The sequence below is a fragment of the Columba livia genome, chromosome 19 (assembly GCF_036013475.1).
Source record: "Columba livia isolate bColLiv1 breed racing homer chromosome 19, bColLiv1.pat.W.v2, whole genome shotgun sequence".
Classification (NCBI taxonomy): Eukaryota; Metazoa; Chordata; class Aves; order Columbiformes; family Columbidae; genus Columba; species Columba livia.
The window spans coordinates 1,249,714-1,272,624 of NC_088620.1; the positions used below are offsets into that span (position 1 = coordinate 1,249,714).

Sequence of the window (22,911 nt, forward strand, 5' to 3'; positions counted from 1 at the left end):
CGGGAGGCCGGAAGGCCACGAGGCGCCGCGGCCCGGACCCCGCGCCCGCCCGGGTGTCCGCACGCCCCTCGGCGGCCCCGGCAGCGCGGCCGCTCGCACCCTCGCTCGACCCGCGGCCCGGGGCGGCCCGGGGGGCGCGGGCGGAGCGCGGCAGCACCGCCTGAGGGGCCGCGCGGCGCAGGGGCCCGCGGCGGGCACACCCCCGGCGCGGCACAGCGCGGCCCGGCCGCGGCCCTCGGCGGCCGCGGGGCCCTGTCGTGCTCACCTGCGGCCGGCGAGGCGGCGGAGAAGCGCCGGTGCCCGTCCCGGGGGGGTTCAGGCGGCCGCAGCCCCGCAGCGAACGAGCGAGCGACGCCGCGTCCCGCACACAACTTCGCCGCGCGCGCTCGCCGCCCGCGCACGCGCTGCCCGCCACCGCTCGGGCGCGAGCCCCGGCGGCTGCCACGCAGGCCGGGCGGGCCGGGAGCGCGCACGGGGCGGGGCCGCGCGGCGCTCTGCCCACCTGCCGCCCGCGAGCACCGGGGGATCCGTTCGGCGGCCCGCGGCGCTGCCGGAGCCCCGCGGCTCCCGTGGGACAGAGCGGGAGCGGAGCCCGCGCCGCGGCCTCGCCCTCCCCGGAAGGCGCCGGTTTCCCCGGGTGCCGGCGGGGACGCGGCGGCTCCCCCGCCCTGCAGAGCGGCGCCTGCTTGCGGGGTTTCCCGCGTGCAGCCGCAACTCGCGATCCCGGCACTGGCTCCTTCCGCCGCTCGGGCAGACGGGGCGCGGCGGCGGGAGCACAGAGCGGTTGCACAACGGCGGAGCCGCCGCCGCCTCCTGTGCTTTGCTTCCCTTCCCCGGGTGCCCGGAGCGAAGCACGGGAGTGTGCTCACAGAATATGGGTCTGAACGGGTCCAGCTCTAAAATACATTCGGCATTTCAGATGCAAAATCCTTAATTAATAAATCGCTGTGTTTTGCACATCAAGACAAATGTTAGTACTCAGTATGATTAAGTTTAATTTGAACTTTAAATTCAACGGGATTTTTACAAGTGAGCAAAAACGGGAAAGTGAACTTCACAATAAATAAAAACGAAACTAGCACGTCTCGTCTAATTGCCTGAACTGGGTGAAAGGCTCAAGGTAGCTCCATATCTGGGGAGAAATGCAATTGCTCCTATTTTGTCAACTCGTGCACTCCAGGGCCTGGTTCCTTCAGAAGGTGTTTGCTGGTGCGACTGGGAAACTCCCAGTGCTGTCATGGCAGAAAGTGCTAATGCCAGGGTGACTTTGAGAAGTTCAGCAAATGAAACAAGCTGTGCAAGCAACTGCACCTTTTGTCAGTGTAACATCATTTCTACTCAGCCCTTTGACAGTTCAAAATATATATAAATATATATATATACTTATCTCTAATGGAGGCTGTTGAACTGTTTTGAGCCTTTGGTGTGGGGTGAATTACAGCTGTCACCTGAGCTGGGATGGCACAGGCAGGTACGGGGGAGCCTGGCCCCGCTCAGCCCCATTTGTTAACTCCCACCGGCCCCCCAGAACGACACTGTGCGCATGGGAGCCCCGTTCTCTGGGACATGACCGTGGTTTGAGCCAATTTGTCCCATGCCTTGGCCTTTACATGTTGCCAAATTCCTTCCGGTGTCCTGGTGCCGCACTCAGCTGTCCGGAACAGACTCGGACACCCAGCAGCACCGAGACCGTGTTATTCGCAGTGCCCGGGAGCAGCGGGGAGAGGCCCCGGCCCACATTCCATGTGCTACATTCACAAACACCCACCTTCCAGGGAAATGCCTGAGTGGCGTGGAGTGTGACGCTGCTGCGGCGGCTCCTCTGCACCCACTGCAGCAGCTGCACCTGCGGCAGAGCTGCGGGGACCTGCTACCAAAGATATTCTGGTTCAAACAAGTCACTTTTTTCCAGCAGACTCGGCTCACATAGTTTAAGCTCCAAAGTAAGTCTCTGTTCTGCAGAACCTGAAAAATCGTGGCAGGTCTCTGCTCAAATGATGTTGTTTATCCGTTGAAACTCCTAGAAAAATGTTCTTGCTAAGGCGGTTCCAGTTCTGGCATCCAGAGAGACAAACTGCAGCGAATGTTTGTGGGATATTCAGGTGGTTTTGTAAGACTTGAACTGTTTCTTTTGGAAATGTCACAGGGTTTTGTTTTTGTTGTAAAGCTGTTTACACAAAGCTAATATAAATTCAGTGCATTCAGTTTGGGTGAATATAAACAAGATCCTTCAGGGGCTCAAGTTTCTGATACGTCTCACATTTAAGATGCTGGAAAACTCGATTCTCTCTCCCCGAGCATTTCTGGTGGCGCAAAGAGCTTTCTCTGGAGGGGGCAGATGCCTGCACAGCTCTGCAATGCTTCTCACTAGAGACAGAGCAATAGACACAACAGATGGAAACTAAGAGGCCACCTGGTTTTAAAGCAAATCATATCATCAATCTATCAGTACAAAATCTGAAACATGGGAAAGTGCTTAGAGAAACAAAATGAATTCAGTTTTTTTCTCCAAACTCAATTTTCCCAAGGTCTGTTGATGTGCCATTTGCAAAAATACACTTCTTTCTCTTAAAAAGAGTGTGTCAGTGCAGCGAGGTATAAGAACTTCAGTGTTTTCCACCAAAACAACAAAAAAAGAAATCTTTTGTTGCACTGCCATAAGTTACCGTCTTTCTATTCAGAAAAGCTGTGTTCAAAAATCTGCTAAATTCTCGTGCACAGCTTCAAGATCCAGGTTGTTCTAAATTAGACAGACCAGACAGAATTACTTGAGATTATCAACAGCAATTCAGTTAGGAAAGAAAATTTAATTTCCTCAATTAAGTCTTACCAGAAATAGACTTCACTTCACAGCCCGTGCTATGGTTCTGTGTGAAATTCTCTTTCAAACAACCCCAAAGTGAGAACAAGTGAGCACAGCAAGTAAGCGCAAAATATCAGTGGGGGCTAAGAAAATGAAGCAGGAACATTTCTGTATGAAGATTGCCAGTAACAAGTCTGGTTTGGGAAAACTAGAATGATCTTGACCCAAATCTTTAAGGGTTTTAAATCACCATACAATCAATTTGATTGATTTACTTTATCCTGAGTGCTAAATGCAGCTGTCACTGTATCCTTCATCCTCTGTCCAGTATCGATAAAATCCCAGCCTTACTGACTTAATATATGCCTATTGACTTATTTGTTATTTTCCATGCTTAATAGCATACACCAAGGACGCGCTGCTGAAAGTTCTTTTCAGGAAAAAAAGTAATCTTCTTCCTCAACTGAAAGGGGCAGAGTTTCAAGAGTCAGTTTTGCAGCAGTAGCTGGAGGAGCCCGGCCATGCCTGCACAGCCCCGCTGCAGCACGACTGCTCCTCACACTGCCCGGTGTGCACAGCCCCGCTGCAGCATGACTGCTCCTCACACTGCACACAGGCCAGCGTGCACAGCCCCGCTGCAGCACGACTGCTCCTCACACTGCCCGGTGTGCACAGCCCCGCTGCAGCACGACTGCTCCTCACACTGCCCGGTGTGCACAGCCCCGCTGCAGCACGGCTGCTCCTCACACTGCCCGGTGTGCACAGCCCCGCTGCAGCACGGCTGCTCCTCACACTGCCCGGTGTGCACAGCCCCGCTGCAGCACGGCTGCTCCTCACACTGCCCGGTGTGCACAGCCCCGCTGCAGCACGGCTGCTCCTCACACTGCCCGGTGTGCACAGCCCCGCTGCAGCACGGCTGCTCCTCACACTGCCCGGTGTGCACAGCCCCGCTGCAGCACGGCTGCTCCTCACACTGCCCGGTGTGCACAGCCCCGCTGCAGCACGGCTGCTCCTCACACTGCCCGGTGTGCACAGCCCCACTGCAGCACAACTGCTCCTCACACTGCCCGGTGTGCACAGCCCCACTGCAGCACAACTGCTCCTCACACTGCCCGGTGTGCACAGCCCCACTGCAGCACGGCTGCTCCTCACACTGCCCGGTGTGCACAGCCCCACTGCAGCACGGCTGCTCCTCACACTGCCCGGTGTGCACAGCCCCACTGCAGCACAACTGCTCCTCACACTGCCCGGTGTGCACAGCCCCGCTGCAGCACAACTGCTCCTCACACTGCCCGGTGTGCACAGCCCCGCTGCAGCCTGCACGCTCGCTTCTCGTATTTCTGTAAGGTTCCAGTCCCAGAGGAAGCATTAACGCTAAAGGAATGCATACCAGTGTGGAACTAGTCTGGAAGTCAGTACAAAATCTCTCCAACAGATTGCTCCAAGAAACACCTCTTTTTTACCAGATTTGAGATCTGCAGATTGATCTCATGAGCATTTGTGCAGCAGTTTAGTCTCAAATTGATAAGAGGGCTGCAAAAAGAGAGAAGTAGAATCAAAGCAGATTAAAAAGTGCCGGTCTTCAGGAAGATAAGGCAACCTAGAGCCGCCACGTGACGCAGCATCGCTCCAGCTCAGCCGCCTGCGGATCTCATCAGGGAACCAGATGTGACCAGTGGCAGAATATCCTCCACAGTGTGAGATCTGGAGTTTGTGATTGCCATCCAGGAAAGGGGAGATGGGAAAGTATGATGGAGAAAATGTCCCCTTTTTTATAGAGTTTAATTGCTTAGAAGAAAGACACATTTAAAGAAAAAGGGATGCTAGGAAGCAGACTCAGGAAGGTGTCTGGAAGAAAGAGCAGAAGGATTTTTCTCATGGACAGAAAATTTAAACTTGCTTCCTCTTTTGCAGTGATTGTTTTAAATGATTAGTGGCAGCAGACAGTTCTCATTCATTCCTTTGGTCAGATGAAAACAGGGTGGGGCAGCACAGAAAAAGTAGAAGAGGCCTGTTGTCCCCTACTAGCAGGGCAGGAAATGGTGCCGTTTCATTCATGAGTTCGCTGGTTCTCCCTGCAGAGAGGACAGGCGGGGAGAGGAAGATGGAGGTTTTCAGGCACACAGGCTTGTGGTCGCTGCTTATTTTGGGGAGAGAGGGAGAAGTTTGCTGTACAGAGCTGGAACTGGGATGCAGAGTAAGCCGTGCGTCCTGCACACACAGATTTCACTCACTGCACTCTTGAGAGGGAAGGAGTTGTGGATGCCTTGTGTCAGCCCCTGGCAAAGGATTTGGAGATGAAGCCTGTGCCCTTGAATTTGTATTCAAACAAAGAACAGAGCAGTGGTGCAGGGAGCAGAGTGCTGGGGCGAGGCCCCCAGCAGCCGGTGCTGCCGAGCAGATGGGCTGTCGTGTTCTCAATCAACTGCAGTTTTTAAGGTCATGCCTAGATAATGAACATCACAGCACTCAAGCCTACAGATCATGAATATATGGATGAATATTGACTCACGCATTTTCCTTTCTCCAGTTCAGTTCATGTAACATCCTGCTGCTCCAAAGGCAGCGTGTCCTCCCGTTCGGTGTCTGCAGGCTCTGCAGCACCCTCTGCCCGCTCACAACTCCCTGGCTTTGCTGGCAGCTCAGCTCTTCATGGCATGTGGTCACTGTGATCTGCAGCTCCCATGGGCCTCTTTTGGGAACTTCATAATATGGAAGGAGAAAGCAGATAAGCAGATAAGTTAAATAATGCCAAGCAGTGAAAGGTTTCCTTGATTTCAAAGAGAAAGTCCACAAGAAGGTAATTGCAGCTGCAGTGCCGGTGTCAGCTGCCGGTGCAGGGGAGCTCAGCCAGGGGCCGAGCGGCCGGGCTGGCTGGGCCGGAGCCGCAGGTCACGGACACACGGCCGGCGTGGGGAGCGGCAGAGCCTGGGCTCAGGTGCCAGCTCAAACCAGATGTTTAGCTGGTAGCAAGGATACACCGTTCTAACTGCTTTATTCTTGCATTAGCAGAGGCACAAGCCTTACTGCTCTGTCTCCCCTATTTTCTTAACGATCTGCCTTAAGTTGGCCCCTGTTTATATAGTGTCTCTGGTTGTTAGTGAGACTCAAATGCCTTCCCTTACTCAGCCATGCTGGAGTTCTCTGTTTTTTTTGCAGAGATTTGCTTTCTTACAGTTCCATGGGTGGATTTCTTGAAACAGAAAAAGGGAAGAAAGGGAAGGGGAAAGGAAAAAGAAAGGGAAAAGGAGGAGAGGAGAAGCCAAAAAGAAAAAAGAAGAAAAGCAATTGAAGCCAGATTGAGCAGCTCTGGCTTTAACAGCCCCAGGCCCTTCCCCTGCTCTCCCTGACATTCCTCCTCCTCACCCCTTCCAAGTGTTCTGGGTGAGTTTCTCAGGAATGCGCAGTTAGGCTGGGTCTCCGAGAGCTCGGCCTGTTTCCCCAGGAGCTGGCAGAGCTTCCCCATCTTCACAGCCAGATGTTACGCGTGTGACCCTGCCAGCAGCTGCCTGCACCTTCCTGCTCCCAGCGCCTCTCGGGGGAGACTTTCTGAGAGTCTATTCTGGGTAATGCTTTTCTTCTGTGATTTGTTCTCTTCTTCACTTCTAAGATCTGTTTGCAGCACCAATGCTATACAATTTCACAGCTAGAGAAAGTGGGATGCATTTTGCTGTAAACTTCAATGGGAGCAGGGCAGATTAGTAACATTGTAGGATTTTGGGGTCCTACTCATAAATCAGGACCCAAGATGTGCTTGGTGTTGTGCAAAAAAATACAGAACAAAAGAAGATTCTTGCCCAGAAAAAGTTTGCAGGTAAGTTTTACGTTTCAGACCAACCATATGGAAACACGGAGACAAAAGAATGCGAATGAAAAATGAGGCAGTATTGGCTAACATAGCACACAGGGATCATACAATACCAAAGCTCTTCTTCCATCTTTTCTTCCCCTTTTCCATATATTCCTCTAGCTTATAAACAGTTATGGTGATGCACATACCAGCCAGGATCAAATTCTTCAGAAGTGCAGCAACAATCACTACACACTGCATGACGGCTCTGCAGTTTTACAACTTCATGTGCCTTGGGACATACACTCCCAGGAGATCTAAACAGTCACGACTGGTCTTATGCACACTCCTCCTTTCTCTTCTACCGCTTTTCTCAGTTTTGAACTAAACTAGAAACTTTGTGGGACAAAACCTTTGTCCTGTGCCCAGCACACGGGACTCCTGACCACTGTTACGCTCTCTAAGCACTACCACACTACAAATACTTAACATACGCCTCAGAACTAATGACTTGTCACTTCATTTAATTTATCAAGATGTGAAATGGAGATTATACCTTACCTCAAAATGAGCAGAGGTGGAGGTGGAAATAATGAAGTTTAATCCCATTTTATGATCCCAGGAAACAAATGACAAATTTGACCTTTAAAATAATATTTTGAAAGGAAGTTAAAATAATTGCATAGCATAGTTCTGAATGCTAAAGTCCTTTCTGTCCCTCCAGTGAAAGGTGCCGCAGAAACACAGAGCATTATGTTTATTTATTAATAATCCCACAAAGAAATGTTCGTGATCGCCACTGGGGACCGTCTGACAGGTGACACAGGCGACCTCCTGCCAGGAGTGACATCTCTCCCCCACAATTTACATTCTCTAAATGATTCGTGATCACATTACTTACAGCACAGATTAGCTTCTCCCCCCGCTATTCGGTCACACAGCACCATATTCAACTGTTTGTTCCATAGGGCCATAAAAATAATAATATGGAAAATCAGTGCCTCTGCTTCCAGGGCATTCCACCATGGGAACAGCGACTGGCCAGGAGGTTGATTCCTGCACGCATTTCTCAGGCACTGGGATTTGCATTTGAGGGAGATGCAGGTCCTTGGCTTGAAAAGAGCATCCTAAGTTCGCGTTTTGATTGCACAACCAGATAAACAGATGAAGTGTCCCAATTAGAGGGAAGCAGATAATCAGCCTGCAGTTTGGTGGTACAGGAACTGAGAGGACTAAGGAACAAAGAGATTTGGAACAGCCAAAGGACAAATCCCAGGCATTTATTGGGTGTTAGGGAGACTGTAACCATCAGTGGCATGGAAATGGTTAAGAGAATATATTAAAGGTGCAAAGGGTCCCCCGACCTCTGCCACTGTCAGTTCTGTCAATGGGTCTACAGACGCCACTGGAATAATTACGGCCTATATTTAGATTATGGATGCATCGGGCAGGGTGAAGGTTGAACATGGGGAACATGGTTGTTTGCAGTTCATTAGCAAGAGGAGCAGCCTGGGGGGGAGGAGGGCGCTGAACTGGATTCATCCCACCTGGAGCGCCTGTGCTGAGCTGCATAATGTCAGGAAAGGGACCTGATTATGTGGGGAAACAAAAGCAATAAACAACTGACACACCAGGAGGGAGGGAGGGAGGGAGGGAGGGAGGGAAGGAAGGAAGGAAGGAAGGAAGGAAGGAAAAGCAATCCTTAAAACTTGGTGCTGAAACTTTCCCAAGTTTAAACTACTCCTATTATTCCAGGCCACGGCATCAAGGTCTGTTGCGAAAAGCAGCGGGTTTGTTGTTCTAGTTCTTTATTCACATCACCATGTTGTTTTGTTGAGGTACTCGGTCTTTCTGAAAGGGCCAGCAAACAAGAGCAAGGAATGCTGTGTTGCAAAGTAAAAGATTCCAGATCGAATCTTAAGCATGTTCTCTTTAGAGGAAGAGAAGAGAGATGAGATTGAAATGGTTTTTTGGCGTGTAACACCACTGTATATGACCATGCCAACAGTGAAGGTCCTTGGGGTGCTGCCGTGCAGGTTTTCAGCTGCTGATGTGTTGACACAGCTGTTAGTAAATAGCAAGTCAGGTGAGGAAAAGGTTGTAGAGAATGTAAAATGGAAACCAGATGCCACCACATCACATTATTTCTTCAATGGGGACTAAAAATGACTGACAGTTTCCCATCATCCCGACTACACAGCACCCCAATCAAATGGCTGGTGAAGTTTCTTTACTCCAAGACACTGGGGATAACGAATTCAAAAGTTTCTGAACAGCTGCTTTTCACGGATCATTTAGAATTTGCGATGCAAATACGAAAAATCCATGTTAAATGCCCTCAACTAATTGAGTGGAGTACAGTGAATACAAAAGAATAGATCGCTGACCTTGGTAAAAACAGCACAAAAGCCTTAATCTGCCCAGAGAGACCAAGAGGGTAACCGAGGAGGAGAAAAGAGCCGAAGCCTGTGTGCATCGCTCAGGTTCCTAATTCCGCTTGCCAAGAGATAAATGCAAGACTTGCCTTTGGGAATATGTGACAGCCACCCAACTCCCGCCCTGACACACCACAACAATGGAGAAAGAGGTGGGTGGGAACCGGGATTCTGCCAAATTGCCGGTGCCAAACTTGACCATTCAAGGCAGAATTTGACAGTGGGAGAGAGGAGAGAACAGTTAACGGTGTATTTTAGAAAAGGTGTTTTTTCCATAGCTTAGAAGACACGAGATGACGGGAGAAGGACGGCGGGGACGGGTGGGAGCAGGGTCCCTGGGACCACTGGTGCTCACAGGCCAGTGAGAGATGGAGAATGCACCACTGGCAAAATGGAAAACAAAGGACAACTGTGGCTTTCCCGGCTGACGTGGCAGAGCTGTTCACCTTGGAAGAAGAAGGAGTTTGTGTTGCCTGGCTCTGTATTGCAAAGCCCTACCATTTTTCCTTAGCTAGATGCATGCTCTAAAGGTATTAGTTGTTAACCATCAGCTGCCTGGCCGAGGGGCTGTTATCGCTGGGCAGGCTGGACAGATAAGATATTGCTCACCCAAGGCTCCCTGTATGGAAAACAGCAGCAAGGTCCAGCAAGCGAGCAAGTCTCCCAGTTGTAGTTTTCTAAAATTGGAACGTCACGTCCGCTGGGCCGCACATACCAGCTCTGGTCCTGTCAGCTGTTCCTCACTTTATCATTGTGTTCCTTCAGGGGAGAGCGACTACCCGCTCTCTTGTTGCTGCAGGCACCACCACACCTTTCCCAGGTTGTGTCTGTGAGGAGCAGCAAAACAGAAACACTGGAAACAGTAGAGGCCAATCTATTATTTATACCCAGCTACTCCCCTTGGGCCTGAACAAGCAAAAAGCTCTCGTTAAAGGCTTATAATTCTTGGTCAGATTCCAAGAGAGACAAAAGGATGTTGTAAAAAGAGTTTCATATGAGCTTGGTAAAACACTCTCTTAGGGAAGAGGCAGCAGGTTTCCTTTGTGTGGGAAGGCAGGAGGTAGATGATTTTGTTTAAATTTACATTCCCAATGAAGGATTTTCCTATCTGTTTCAATGGCACTCATTCACATTTACATTTCTTTGAGCAGTTTTCTGCATGTGGAGGGTTTCGGTGCCATTTCCAGCACAGCAGCCATGTTTCATGCCATCTCGAGTCTGTCTCACTCAGGAAGCTGGAAGTGCTGACTCAGCTCTCAGAGAGCCCACGAAGCATCTCTGTCCTCCCCGTTTGCAGTTCTCGGTTGTGAATAACCGCAGAGCAAAAATGTTTTGGTGCCCTTGGTTGAAACGCTGGGCAGACGTGGGGCTTTCTTTAGAACAGGAAGGAAGCAGGGAGGTACGGCAGCGGTGCCGTTGTTGTCAGAAATGAGAGCAAAGACAACCAAAGTGACCAAGGACCGGGAAGGAAGCAGAGCCGCTCTCAGGAGTTGTGCTGGAGGCCTCGGAAAACACTTGAATTGTGCTTTGGCTCCACTGGTTTCAGCCGAGTTGAAAATACTCAGAAAGGATCTGGAAGGTTGCCAAGACAACAGCGTTTCGAAAACCGCAATGTTCAGGTTTGGGTGGGGACGAGGAACGTGTTCAAGTTATTCTGCAGCATCTGGAGCCACAAGGCAGCGGGAGCGTCCATGCGGCCGGCAATGCCCAGCAGGGCCTGACATGGCCCTCACAAAGTTCTATTATTCCTTTTACTCAGCACAAACCACATGTTTTTCATTAGGTCCAAATTGTAAAAGAAAATATATACATATTAAACAAAAATACCAGAGTTCTGTGAACGTGTGTTTGGCAGTTTGCATTCAGGTTACAAATACTCAAACTGTGTATTTTAGAAAAAAGCTGTTTTACGAGATTGTGATCCGCAGTCAAATAATGCGAGACACGCCATATTCTCAGCCAAGATTTCGGCCCACACATCCTCAAAAAGCAAATAAACAAGCCCCAGTAAACTAAATCATCCTGCGCTTCAGCAGCTTGCTTGGTTCGGGTAGATAAGCGCATTGGAACAAAGGGGTTTATGGATCAGAGACCTCTTCAGTTTTGTGAATGTTTTAAGCCCGGTTTCCTAAGGATGTGAGACTTGTGCATTCACACTGTCCATCTGTCATCCCCCACCTCCTCCGCCCTCTAGCTTTTTAACTCACTGGCCAATTTTAAATAATTTTATGTAATTTGGCAGGCGGTTGAAGGAGTCTCCAACGCAGATTTCAGTTTGACAAAGTTTGTGAAAAATCAGTGGACTAGAAAGTGATCAAACGAGCGTCCTTGCGGAGGACAGAATCCCGACAGCCACCCCGCCTGGCCCGCTGGCTGCGCGCAGCACGGGCCGGCACGGTCCCTTACCCTGTCCCGCAGGGAACCGGGGGCTGTTGTGCCTCAGCGGGGACTGTGTCACATGCACACGTCAATGCACTTGTCACCGTCACTGCAGCTCGCGCCGCTGGGGTTTGGATGCAAAATTCTGCCACCCCTTTCCAGCACACGTCGCTCACTGCCGTTGTGCACGGCCCTGGATCTCACTGTTGAGAAATCTGGGAGAACAAGCAGTAACTGTTCAGCAGCAATGTAAGTTAAGGCAGTGTTTACACCATAAAAGTATGCTGTGCTGGTGAAACATGTATAGAAGGAAGCAGTATCTGAGAAATGATTGTTTTATGAGGGCCTGACTTTTAAATGACTCATTTAGCACAGAGCAGCAATTGTGACTTTATTAAAAATCCCCATGTTCTGGTGTGAACCCCGTGGCTCGACATGTCCTGCCAACTTCGACTTCATCAGAAAATAGGTCTTACTGAATTCCCATGGAAAAGTTCTGGAGCGGCTCCGAGCCGCGTCCCTCCCCGGGGCCGCTCTGGCACCCCGGCTGCGCCCGCTCCGTGTGCGCGGGGCTGGGGCGCGAAGCCCAACCGGCCGTGGTGCAGACCACGGCTTCTGCTGCTTTTGGAACATCTTCCTCGCATTGTTTTTGTTCCTCTGCGTTCATTAGGTACATTTTGTGTAGTGCCCACACACTGCAAAGTGCTGGTATTAAATTAAGCAAAAATGCTCACGTGAGATAAAAATGGGACTTTTCACCAAAGATTTGTGGACTGCGGCCCCTGAGCAGGCTGTGCCGGCAGAGCGGGTACTGCCAGCGGCAGGACACTGCGGCTGGGGTGGCTGGGGGAAGAGCACAGAGCCAAGGAACAGCAAGTGTGGGAAAAACAGGACTTCTTGTATTTAAGTTTCCATAGCCTTTAACGGGATCCAACAAATTCAGATATAAAACAGATTGCTTCATATTTTAAGTGTATGGACTTCGCATGTCCAATTTAAAACTCTGCATCAAACTGCTTTCTTCTCTCCCTTCCCCCAAAAACAGGTTTTGGGGATGGAAATACTGATCTAAACTAAATCCCAGGAGCCTGACAATCCTTCTGCAGAACTTCCCTGAGACCCTGGGCCGTTGCCAGCTTTAAGCGATGGAAAGGAAGACTGCCAGGTCACAGGCCATGCCACAGATGGGATTTGACTTCTAAGCAGTTATTTAATTTAGGCCTGGAACAAGATTTATGGGAGTCTATCTGAAATCACACAGAAAGAAAAAGATACAGGGCTGGGGGGAAGAGGCAGGTAGATGTGAATTCAGATGAGACAAACTCCGTCTGAAGGGTGTAGGATATTCCTGTGAGGCTCCTAGTTTCCATCTGTTTTATGGATGGGGATACTAATGCTTCCAGTAAAAAAACCCAAGCTAGCAGAGTGAATAATAACAGAGGGAAGAATAAGGACCCACAAATCCTAACCCTCCTCCTTCTCCACCCGCTCCCCCTGCAGGGACGGGTGCAAAGGCAGAAATCTGTTATTTTGTTTGCACCAAACAAGGCATATGTACATCTGGAGATTTAAGATCAGGTTGGTCTTGTGGACACATTAGGCAGGAGAAATCCAGGCAGCAGCCACCATGATGCTTCCCCAGCACGACCCCTTCTTGCATGTGGTCCCAAGGCAAAATAGGCCTCAGCACAGCGAGAGGCACAGGTATTTCAGTCACGTTGCCTGGAACAGCTTCACCAGCTACCTCTGAGGCACTTTTTGTTGCTCCTACTGTGCAGCACCTGGCCCAGAACCAAGCTGGTCCTCCCGAGCACTTGTCATTTCTCTCTTCCCTCTCCTTCCCTCTTAAACAAAATAAAACAAAACAGGAAAAAAAAAAAATGTAAAAAAGAAAACAAAAGTGTTTCCCCACAGGCTGCAGACATAAGTGAGATGCAGGTGCAGGCTGCACAAAGCTAATGAGTTCAAATCCCAGCTCCCCGCACACCCTCACACAAGATGCCCAGCCCTTTGAGGAGAAGAAATGAAAAGAGAACAAGCACAAGTGTGGGCACCTGTAGGAGATGGGCTCGCCCCCTCCGGCCGGCGGCGCAGGTGGATGGGACCCCGCTCCGGGTTGCCATGCTCACTTCAGAGTAATGCCTTTACCTGGAGAGCTTAAAAGCTCAACTTAAATATCAGCCTTTGTAGCACTGCTGGTCTTTATTATCCCCATTTTATAAATGTAGAAACCAAGGTGCTGGATAGAGCAGGGAACTTGTTTGTCCAGCTCCTGCGGTTTGTCAGACAGAGGGTGGCTGTGCCCACCCTGCTGTGCCAGCCCCTTCCCCATCTGCTCTGGTCCTGGAGGTCACAGCTCAGCCCAGGAACTCAGTTCCTCCTGTTTGTGGCAGTGACTGCCACTGTGGCAAAGGGAACGGAGAGGGAGGGGGTGAAAACTGCTCCTTTCCATTTTGGAATAGCAGGAGCCAGGTAAGACTCCAAACGAGGGCAGGTGTAGCAATGTGCCACCACCCGTCCTGGGTACAGCACAGCTCCCAGGTGCTTTCCACACCAGCACCCACAAACCTCCCTGCAAGAGAAGCCTGAGTGAGGACCGACTCTGGATAGAGACAGCCACCAACACCTCCTCCGCTATCTCGCTCCAGATCATTGTGAAGTCCTGTACCTCACCCTGTCCCACAGGGAAACCACCTAATAGAAGCTTTACTGAGGAGTCCTGAGACTGGCGTGTGTCTTAATCACTGCAAAGCTTTGAAAGTCAGTGGGAGGAGAAACATGTTCCTACAGCTTTAGCCGGTGCTTTCCAGAATAGTCTCTTGCTTTTCTGCTGGCAGCTTAGGTTCCTGGTATTATTTTGCCTCTTTGCTACATATCTAGAGAAAGGGAAGCTGCCTCCTTCCCCACAGACACACCACTTCCCAGGAAAAGTGCAGCCCCCCGTGCCCTCACTTGCTCTGCAGGGCTCCGTGCCCTTGGCTGTGCAGACCCACGGCTGGGGAACAGGCTCCCTGTCCGGCCAGAGCTCCGGGCTGCTCTGCACTCAGCCAGGATCACACTGGGTTTGCGTCTCCCATGGCAGCCCCAGCACACGGGGCAGGGCGAGGCTGCCGGGTGCTGTGGGAGCCCAGAGTGTCCAGGCTGATGGCAGCACCCAGCCTGGGGGTGCTGGGGGGAGACTCGGACCCTTCTCCCCTCCCACAAGCCCCTCTCCTGCCTCCTCCCACTCCGTGTTGGCTGGTGGAGAGTCTCTTTTCTCTGTGGTGGTTTTTTGCCTTTACAAAGCCTGGGTTTATTCAAAGCAGGTGGTCCTACAGCAGGCTGCATGGAGGGGCTGGAGGGAAATGTGCTGGAACTGAGGAGTGGGCTCTGCTGTGGCAGGTGATGGCGGGTGGGGTTGGAACACAAGGAAGGACCTCAAATCCTGCCTGGTCTCCCAGAAACCTGGCTCTAGGAGCTCTTGTGGTTGGGAGATCCAGTTACCCACTGGACAAACGCTTCCCAGGGGCAGAACACTGCTCCTTGCTTCTTGCTGGGGCAGCTGGTGCGGGTGGCAGTTTAACGCTGTCACTGCCGTCACTCTGCACGCTCTGGGGAAGCCCCTGTCGTGTGTCAGCCAAGCGGAGCTTCTCCCCCGCATTCCTGCCCGAGCAGCTTTCCCCTCCTTGGCTGCTTTGCCTTTTACTCACCAGGAAATGTTTCAGTTTCGCAGGGAGATGCAAAGCACTTTCTGCCTCTGGTTATGAACCTGCAGGCAAGGCTGCGAGGGGTGGCAGAAAATAGGACAGGAAGGCGGGGGTGTGCTCAGCCCCAGCTCAGGCCATCCTGTGAGCATCCAGTGATCACAGCTGGTGACAAGGGGCTAAATCCCTTCTTGGTGCAAACAAGTGTGACTCTCAGTCGAGCCCCAAAAGCCAGCGTAAAGCCAGGCCTGAGCTGGGCCCCGTGGGGTGGCAGGACACAGAGCTCTGAGCTGGGACCAGCTGCCCGTTTCCTCGGGGAGCTGAGCTGGGGCTCTGGCCAATGTGCCTGATTTCCCTCTCATTTATTTTAGACTTTCAGCAAGAGATTTCCACAGCTACTCCTGATATACACCAGTGGGAATAAGAGATGGTCCAGGCCCCTCCTCCCCTGGCTGTGGTTCCTCAGATTTCTTCCTCGCAGAAAGCATGGAGAGTCCATTTTTTCCCTGTTAAATCATCTGATTTTTTTGGCTCCCCTTTCGATAGGAATTCTTTCTTTCTTTTGCATTAATTTTGCCCAGTTCCAGCACTGACCCATGTTTATGAAAGAGGCTTATGAGCTGTAATATTAACTAGCCTCAGTTTGCTGATTCAGCAGCAGAATAAATAGGTAATTACACTCTGCCATATGTGTCTCTAATTCCAAATAGATGGTGTCCAAAAGGCGCTGTGCATTACCAGCGGATGACTGGAGTTGGGACTGTAAAAATGAGTAAATTGGTCCCCAAGGCCAGAAAAAGCTCTGTCAAATCCCACTGTTTATATCATACTGAGTGGCTGACTTGTGGTTATTTTGTAATTTAATACTGCTAAATGTCAACGGGAAATCCTTTCAACTACAGTTTGATACCTAGTGACAGAAAATCATTCAAGACTTAGACAAAGCAGCTAGCTCAGAGAGGTGTATTTTTTTCTTTTAATCTTTGCATAAAGAGTGATCTTGCAGCGGCTGCCCTGCCCTGGAGGGGAGAGGGCAAACACGCTGCTTGTGTCTTGTCCCCTGAAGATGTGCCCTGCCTGCGCCCTGCCTGCGCCCTGCCTGCGCCCTGCCAGCATCCTGCCTGCGCCCTGCCTGCGCCCTGCCTGCGCCCTGCCAGCATCCTGCCTGCGCCCTGCCTGCGCCCTGCCTGCGCCCTGCCAGCATCCTGCCTGCGCCCTGCCTGCGCCCTGCCTGCGCCCTGCCTGCGCCCTGCCTGCGCCCTGCCAGCATCCTGCCTGCACCCTGCCTGCGCCCTGCCTGCGCCCTGCCAGCATCCTGCCTGCACCCTGCCTGCACCCTGCCTGCGCCCTGCCTGCGCCCTGCCTGCGCCCTGCCAGCATCCTGCCTGCGCCCTGCCTGCACCCTGCCTGCACCCTGCCTGCGCCCTGCCTGCGCCCTGCCTGCGCCCTGCCAGCATCCTGCCTGCGCCCTGCCTGCACCCTGCCTGCACCCTGCCTGCGCCCTGCCTGCGCCCTGCCTGCGCCCTGCCAGCATCCTGCCTGTGTCCTGCCTGCCGGGCCGGGCAGTGCCGCCTGCACCTCTGCTCCTTGAGCAGGAGTCGCTGGGTTCCACGTTCCCGGTGCCTCCCCAGCCAAGCCCAGCTGGGCGAGTTTTGTTACTCTTTGTCCTGCACAGCCCGGTGTAGACCAACGCTTTTGCCTGCATGTTTGCTTATAAGAAAACAGAAAATCCAGAATGGCCACATTCTCCAAATGCTTCCTGTAAACAAATCCAAATACTCATGCACACACAAACGCTGCTCAAGCTAAGCTGCGGAATGAGCTGCAGAGAAGAGATTGCAAGGGGCTGGTGACATTTCTGTTTCAAATGATGAACTGAATCTCCTACGCTGTGTCGAATAAATATGCCTAAACTCGCCCAAAGCAGCCAACTGCACTGCATTCAAGGTGCTGCCATGCCCACCCAGAGATCTCCCTGAAGGGCTGCGGCTGGGAGCCACCGAGGTGGCACAGAAGTCACCTGTGCTGGTGCTTCCAGCTGCTGGTCACCTCATTGGGCAGGGACAGTCACCCTGCTGCCGGGGGAGCAGCGCGTCGCTGTGGTGCCTGTGCCAAGGAGGAAGAGACTCAGCTCAGGGCTGGCTGTGTGCAGCTTGGGGTGACTGCCACGAGCTCTGCACTGTGGCAGGAAATTGTGCCATTGGGAGGGCACCGGGCTGTGACATGCATGGCTGTGGGGACACTGACCACAGCCCAGACATGTAAGCGGTGAAGAGTTCTTTCTTTGTGTGCATACAGGTTCGGGCTCTGTTTCAAGAGCTCTTTGTGCTGGGCAGCAGCAGACGTGATTTCCAGAGCTGCTGTCCAAGCAGGGTTTTGCGCACCTGATATTCTTCGCTCAGTCTGTCTCCAGCAGATCTCTTGTCTCTAGGGGCTGAACAGAATAATTAGAGGTCTGAGAGCTGGACAAAGCCTGTCTGGTGGATGGGGTAATTTACAAATGCTCAGACTGTCCACACTCCTAAGCCAAAGGGGAAGCTTAATTAGAGGCACAGGAAAAATTCCTCTGGGAGAAAATTAAGGCAGAGAGAAAGCCCAGCCCAGCAGAGGCAGCAGGACACCCTCAGCCCAACCTGTCCCTCCAGCGAACCCTCCCGCTGGCATGGCCCCGGAGCAGGGCCGTGTGCGGAAGCAGTGGGCAAGTGGCAGCCCTGTGCCTGAGAGCAAAGAAGGTTCCATGGTCCACTCATTGACTCTGCTCCTGCCCGCGCTGGGGAGCTCCGACAAGATGTGCTGAACTAGCTCGAGCATCTCTCCAGGGCTGCGTGGCCCGGCCTTATGTTGGCAATTGCCAGCTCAGGCTAATGGGGTCTGCGGGGAAGCTGTTTCACACTCGATTCTTCTGTTACACACTGTTAGCTGCAAAGTGGGGGGAGCTGCACAAGCTGCTCAGGCAATATGTCTGCACAGATCCCACAGGATCCTCTCTGCTGCTCTTCAGTGATCCCTTAGGATCCAGTCTGCTTCCTCAGGTTTAGGCCAGTGGCTTCTAGAAAACAATGACTGAACAGCTCAAACCTTTCTCCACTGGGCTGGGGAAAGAGCAGAGTCACACCGCAGGAGCTGCCCAGCTCCATTTGCCATCAGGGCAACGGGCACCAGCACAAACTCAGACCAGACTAGAGACCGTCACAGCACCAGAAGTGTGAGTGGCTGGTGTCACAGCCTCTGGGGCTGTGCCAATACTTCTTCTCCCAGTGTTTCCTCTTCCAGTCTGGGGGATTGAGCTATTCTGTGGCTAAGGCAGCCAAAGGCTGGGGCACAGACTCCTAGATCTGCTCTAGCGATTTGCTCTGGGGCTTTAAGCAAATCCTTTTTGGCCCAGCTTCTTGCAGGCACCTGACAGAGACAGGAGCCAGTGTCTAAATGCATTCCTGCTCTCAGAGTCTTACTTTCCCCATCAGTAAGCTTGGTTAATACCATCTCACCCCTTCCCGGGATGGTGTTAGTCTTCATTAGTACATTTGAAGCATGCTGAGATCTGCAGATGAAAGAAATATGATAATGCAATGATACTGCGTGATTATCTGTTGGACTTGGAAACTCATCCCTCACCCTGTATCCAGACTTGGCAGCTCCTGGCATCCCTAGAAACACCAGTTAAACAGCTGGAGCACTGAGGGGGAAGTCAGTGACATCCGTAGCTGTGGAGAGGTGAGCAGCTGCTGTCCTTGAGGCCCCAGTACAACTGTAAATATGTAAATAAATCTAATTCTGCAGCACAGTTTGAGGAGAGGAAAATGCAATGGTACCAAGTCCTTCCCGCTGAGCATGGCTAGAAGAGGGGGCTCTGCTGGGCGGGTGCGAAACAGCTTTGCCGGAGTGTGGCTGGCCAAGACGGTCATTTGAGGAAAGCCGCCCTGGCCTGGAGGAATCATGTCCTGGCTCCAGCCCAGCGGGGTGGCAGGGACAGGGAGACATGGGATCCTCAGACCTGCGGGCCGAAGCGTGTTCTGTCCGCACAGCACTGGGGTAAGTGGTGTTTTTGGGGAGGAGGGCTTGGGGAGGGGTTGTCAGACATGCGGCTGTGCTTTGGCAGGCGAGAGCTGCCCTGTCACCCCAGCCTGAAGTGACACCTGCCAAGCCCTTCCACTCTGGCTGGGAGAGATTAAAGGATGGAGTGGCTGGTGGTTAAGGCTCAGTTCATTAGAAAGAGTCCTGTTAATTGGGTATTAACTGGCCTCTGCTGGGGATCGGGGACACATGGGCTGGGAATACAGGAGCTGTGGTGTGATGCTTGTCAGACATTTGAACTTTGGCAGGCTGGTGTAGCTGGCATGGGGAGGGCAGCCCAGCCCTCAGCTGGCATGTCAGGCCGTGCCCCGTGGAGATTCACGGCTGCTATTGTCTTGGCCAGACTAATCCCTCTTACCAGGATGCTGGTCTGCTTTTTCCTTCCCATCCCAGATTGTGTATCACACCTCTTGGGTTTTGCCCAGTTTAAAAATACATGTTTAGGGTTTAATCTGTGCTGCTCTAGGGCACAAAGACCAGGCTGGCCCTGAGATCACCTGACATTAAGTCCTGAAACAAAGCCCTTAGGGCAGAATCCTCATACTCTGGCACTAAAGTCTCAATTCCTGTCGCCTGGAAACATAACAGGATTGTCTCCATTTAGTGGGATTATGTCTGAAAAAGCCTTTTGTTACTGCCACTCTCTGCTCCAGGGTTGACAGCTGAATCAAACCAGATGGGAGTCCCACGGTCAGAGCAAGGAAATGGTGGAGGGCTCCTGGCTCTGACGTGGGTTGACCTTGGACAAGTCCCTCCATCGCCCTACACTTGGCCTCTCCTCCCTGAGGCAGAGGGGAGGAAGAGGCCTTCAGAGATCAAACGCCTCTTGCCCCGGCCATGCCGGGAAGCTGTGTGCAGCTCCAGCAGGGGCAGGGCTTATTGTCACTGCTGTCCCTCTTTGACCTGAGAAGTGAGACTCATGTATGTCTGAAACAGCATTGCACAGTGGGTGTTGTTAGGGGACAAGCCTGTGACTTTCGGTGACATGGCGGGTCGCGTTCACAGGAAATGGGGAGCACAGAGATAAAATAGGAAACATGAGGCTTGCTGAAAATCATTCCTGTCTTCCCTTCACATCAAACCACTGCAGTGTCCCCTCACAACAGCACCCTGTGCTGCAGGCCAGGCCTCGGCTTCCTTGGGGTCGGCGGCAGGAGGGTGCCCAGAGCGCAGGTCCCAGCCCTGCTCTGAGCAGCAGCCAGCGAGGGTGCTGCTGTCAGCGCCTTTCAAGGCAGAGTTGCAACCCAGCAGCTCCCCCTGACACTTGCAAAGCTGCCGTAATGACGGAAGCCTCTCTACCTTTAAGGCATGAGGTATGCTATACACAGCAAGAAGGTTTGCCTAATTAACTCCGATTGTATATGACATTGTCATGTTGATTTACTAAATATAAGCGGGAAATCTCTTTATTTCACCAGCTGATTGGTGACATAATCTGGGTCTGTAAGGAGCAGCCTTGACACCAATTCCCTCTGGTTATGTTACCTGTCTTTTCCACCTGCAATCGCATCAATGAAGCCCACGAGGAACTTCAATAACTAATTTATTCATTTTGCTTCTGATTTATAGTAAAAAGGAAAGGATGTCAGGATACACTTGTCTAGAATGACAATCAAGCCCAGAACCCTTCCAAGCTCGCGCCTTCTCAAGAACTAGAAGGCTTCACCCTAGCAGCATGCGCATCGTACAGATCGCAATTACCAGCCCCTTTTGTGTTACCGCAGACTCACACCAGCTGGGAGAAAGTTTCCAGATAACACAAACCTGGAAAAGTCAATGACCTTGCTCCCTTATCTGCTAAGACATGGGCATCCCTGACTGACACATGACATGTTCTATCACGCTTCTCATGTCCTCACTTGCTCCATGTGTACCAGGCTGTGCTGATGTCCTGCTTTTGTACTGCACCATGGTGGAAAGGGCACCACAGACTCCTGGGATCACTTGTACGAGCAGCAAGCACAGGATGGAGACTGAGTTGATGCAAATGAATCCACAACTGCCTGTGGATGAGTCCCACTAAAACTGCAGTGTGGCTCAAGGAGCTTTCATGTTATTCAACCTTACTTACACTGAAGTACAGATTTTCGAATCTGTATTTGCTATCTAAAGAAAATGGACTCCAAGACAGCTCTGAAAATCTCATACTAAAACTCCTCTCCTCTTGTGCGACATGGGAAATTGTCAAAAGTTTGGTTTGGCAGCAAACTTTTCAGTATCTAACTGTGTGCCAGAAGGTCAAGGCTTTCCTCCCCAGATGGAGAGCAGAGAAATAATTACAGATCTCCTCTTCAGAGGCCACAATGAATCTCTTTCCAAAAGAGAATACGGGCTTACGTGAATCGATGAAAATCAGCTGTTATGAGTTAGCGGTGCCTCCGGAGCCATGCTGCAGACTTCCACTCGCAGAGGTTTGCAGTAACTGGGTGTCTGTGGTGTGTGCAGCTCCTGCAGAACCTGATGTGTATTTTTCAGGGCTAAGAGAGACCAGGAGCCACACTCCCTGCTCGCAGCTCAGAGCTGGAAGGAGCATTGCTCTGTACCGTTCATCCTGCCCCACATCCGGCCATCACCATCCCAGGCCACCACAATGGCATTTCCCACTGACCACAACTCTGTTGACATTGTTGCCCAAACTTGGAGCTTTTTTTTAAGGCCCAGCCCATCGCTGAAGCAGTTGTTCTGAGGGGCCAGCAGGGTAAGTGGCCTTACGCTGGCAGAGGCACCCTGGGAGACTAAGAATGCCTCCTTCAGCACTTCTCTGAGCTGCTCCAGTTTCTGCCTGGAACAACTAAAGTCAGAGACCAAAACCACTTCCTCCTGCACACGGACTGTCCTCATCAACGCAGCGCTCTGTATCGCAGTGAAACGAGAGCCTCATTTGGCAGAGCAATCAGGGGAGCAGCGTTAGCTACTCAAAGGGATGTGCAGATACTCTGTGTCAGGCGTGGAGCCCAGCTCAGCAACAGAGAAAACAGGGGACGGGGGAATGTGCAACTCCATTGGACAAGAGCCTAGTTAAGGTCCGTCTGTGTCAGCCCAAAGCTTAATCTGGATTGATGCAAACTGCAGAAAGTATCATTAGAGACTGTCTGGGGAAGTCACAGAGCTTCTCTGCTCCCTTCTTGTCTTCCCCAATAATAGAGATATTTCTGTTTACAAAGGTGGACTTGATCCTCAGAATTTCCTCTGTAGATCTCTAGTATTTGCATGTGTCACCCTGTTTTCCCTGGCTCATTAATCACTCACTGTGCTTGTCAAATTGGAGCAGTGCCTGCTGTGCTCCCGCAACCTGCTAGAGGGGCCCCAGGCCGAGTGTTCTACTGCTACTACACGGCTGCTTTATGGCACTCGAGCACGCAGCCCCCTGCGGTGTGACCGACGCGCTCCGGGAGCATTGCCCTGGCACACTGCGTGGCACACGGCTGGCTTGTTTGCTACAGAACAAAAAGCTTTCCTTAAATTCCAAATAGAACATCTTTCATCATCCGTGGTGTCAGTGTGGTGTCTCCCACATGGACCCACACCCGCCTGGCCTTTCCTGAGCCTCCAGCCCAGCACCCAGTGAGCCCAGGGCCCTGCGGCTGGGGCATGAGAGCCTCTGCAGGTCCTGCTCGCATGATAACAGTGCTCTCCTGCTCTAGACTTCAAACCTCTTTCTCTTCCATTACATTCTCACTCTTCAGTTCATTTTATTTCCCTTCAGCAAACAAGAAGAAAAAAGAGAAAAATTATGTCTGTGCACAG

The 22,911-nt window shown here is 51.8% G+C and overlaps 1 protein-coding gene across 2 annotated transcripts in view; it reads right to left on the bottom strand.

The window, feature by feature from the left end:
* NEK6 (NIMA related kinase 6) overlaps nucleotides 1–477 on the bottom strand; it is a 49,543-nt gene extending 49,066 nt beyond the window's left edge. The window contains exon 1 of one of the 2 annotated variants that reach the window (XM_065035424.1): nucleotides 266–477. The gene's annotated coding sequence lies outside the window, so the exon portion shown is untranslated. The remainder of the gene's footprint in view (nucleotides 1–265) is intronic. The other variant, XM_065035425.1, reaches the window with a different exon arrangement.
* Nucleotides 478–22,911: the final 22,434 nt, after the last annotated feature.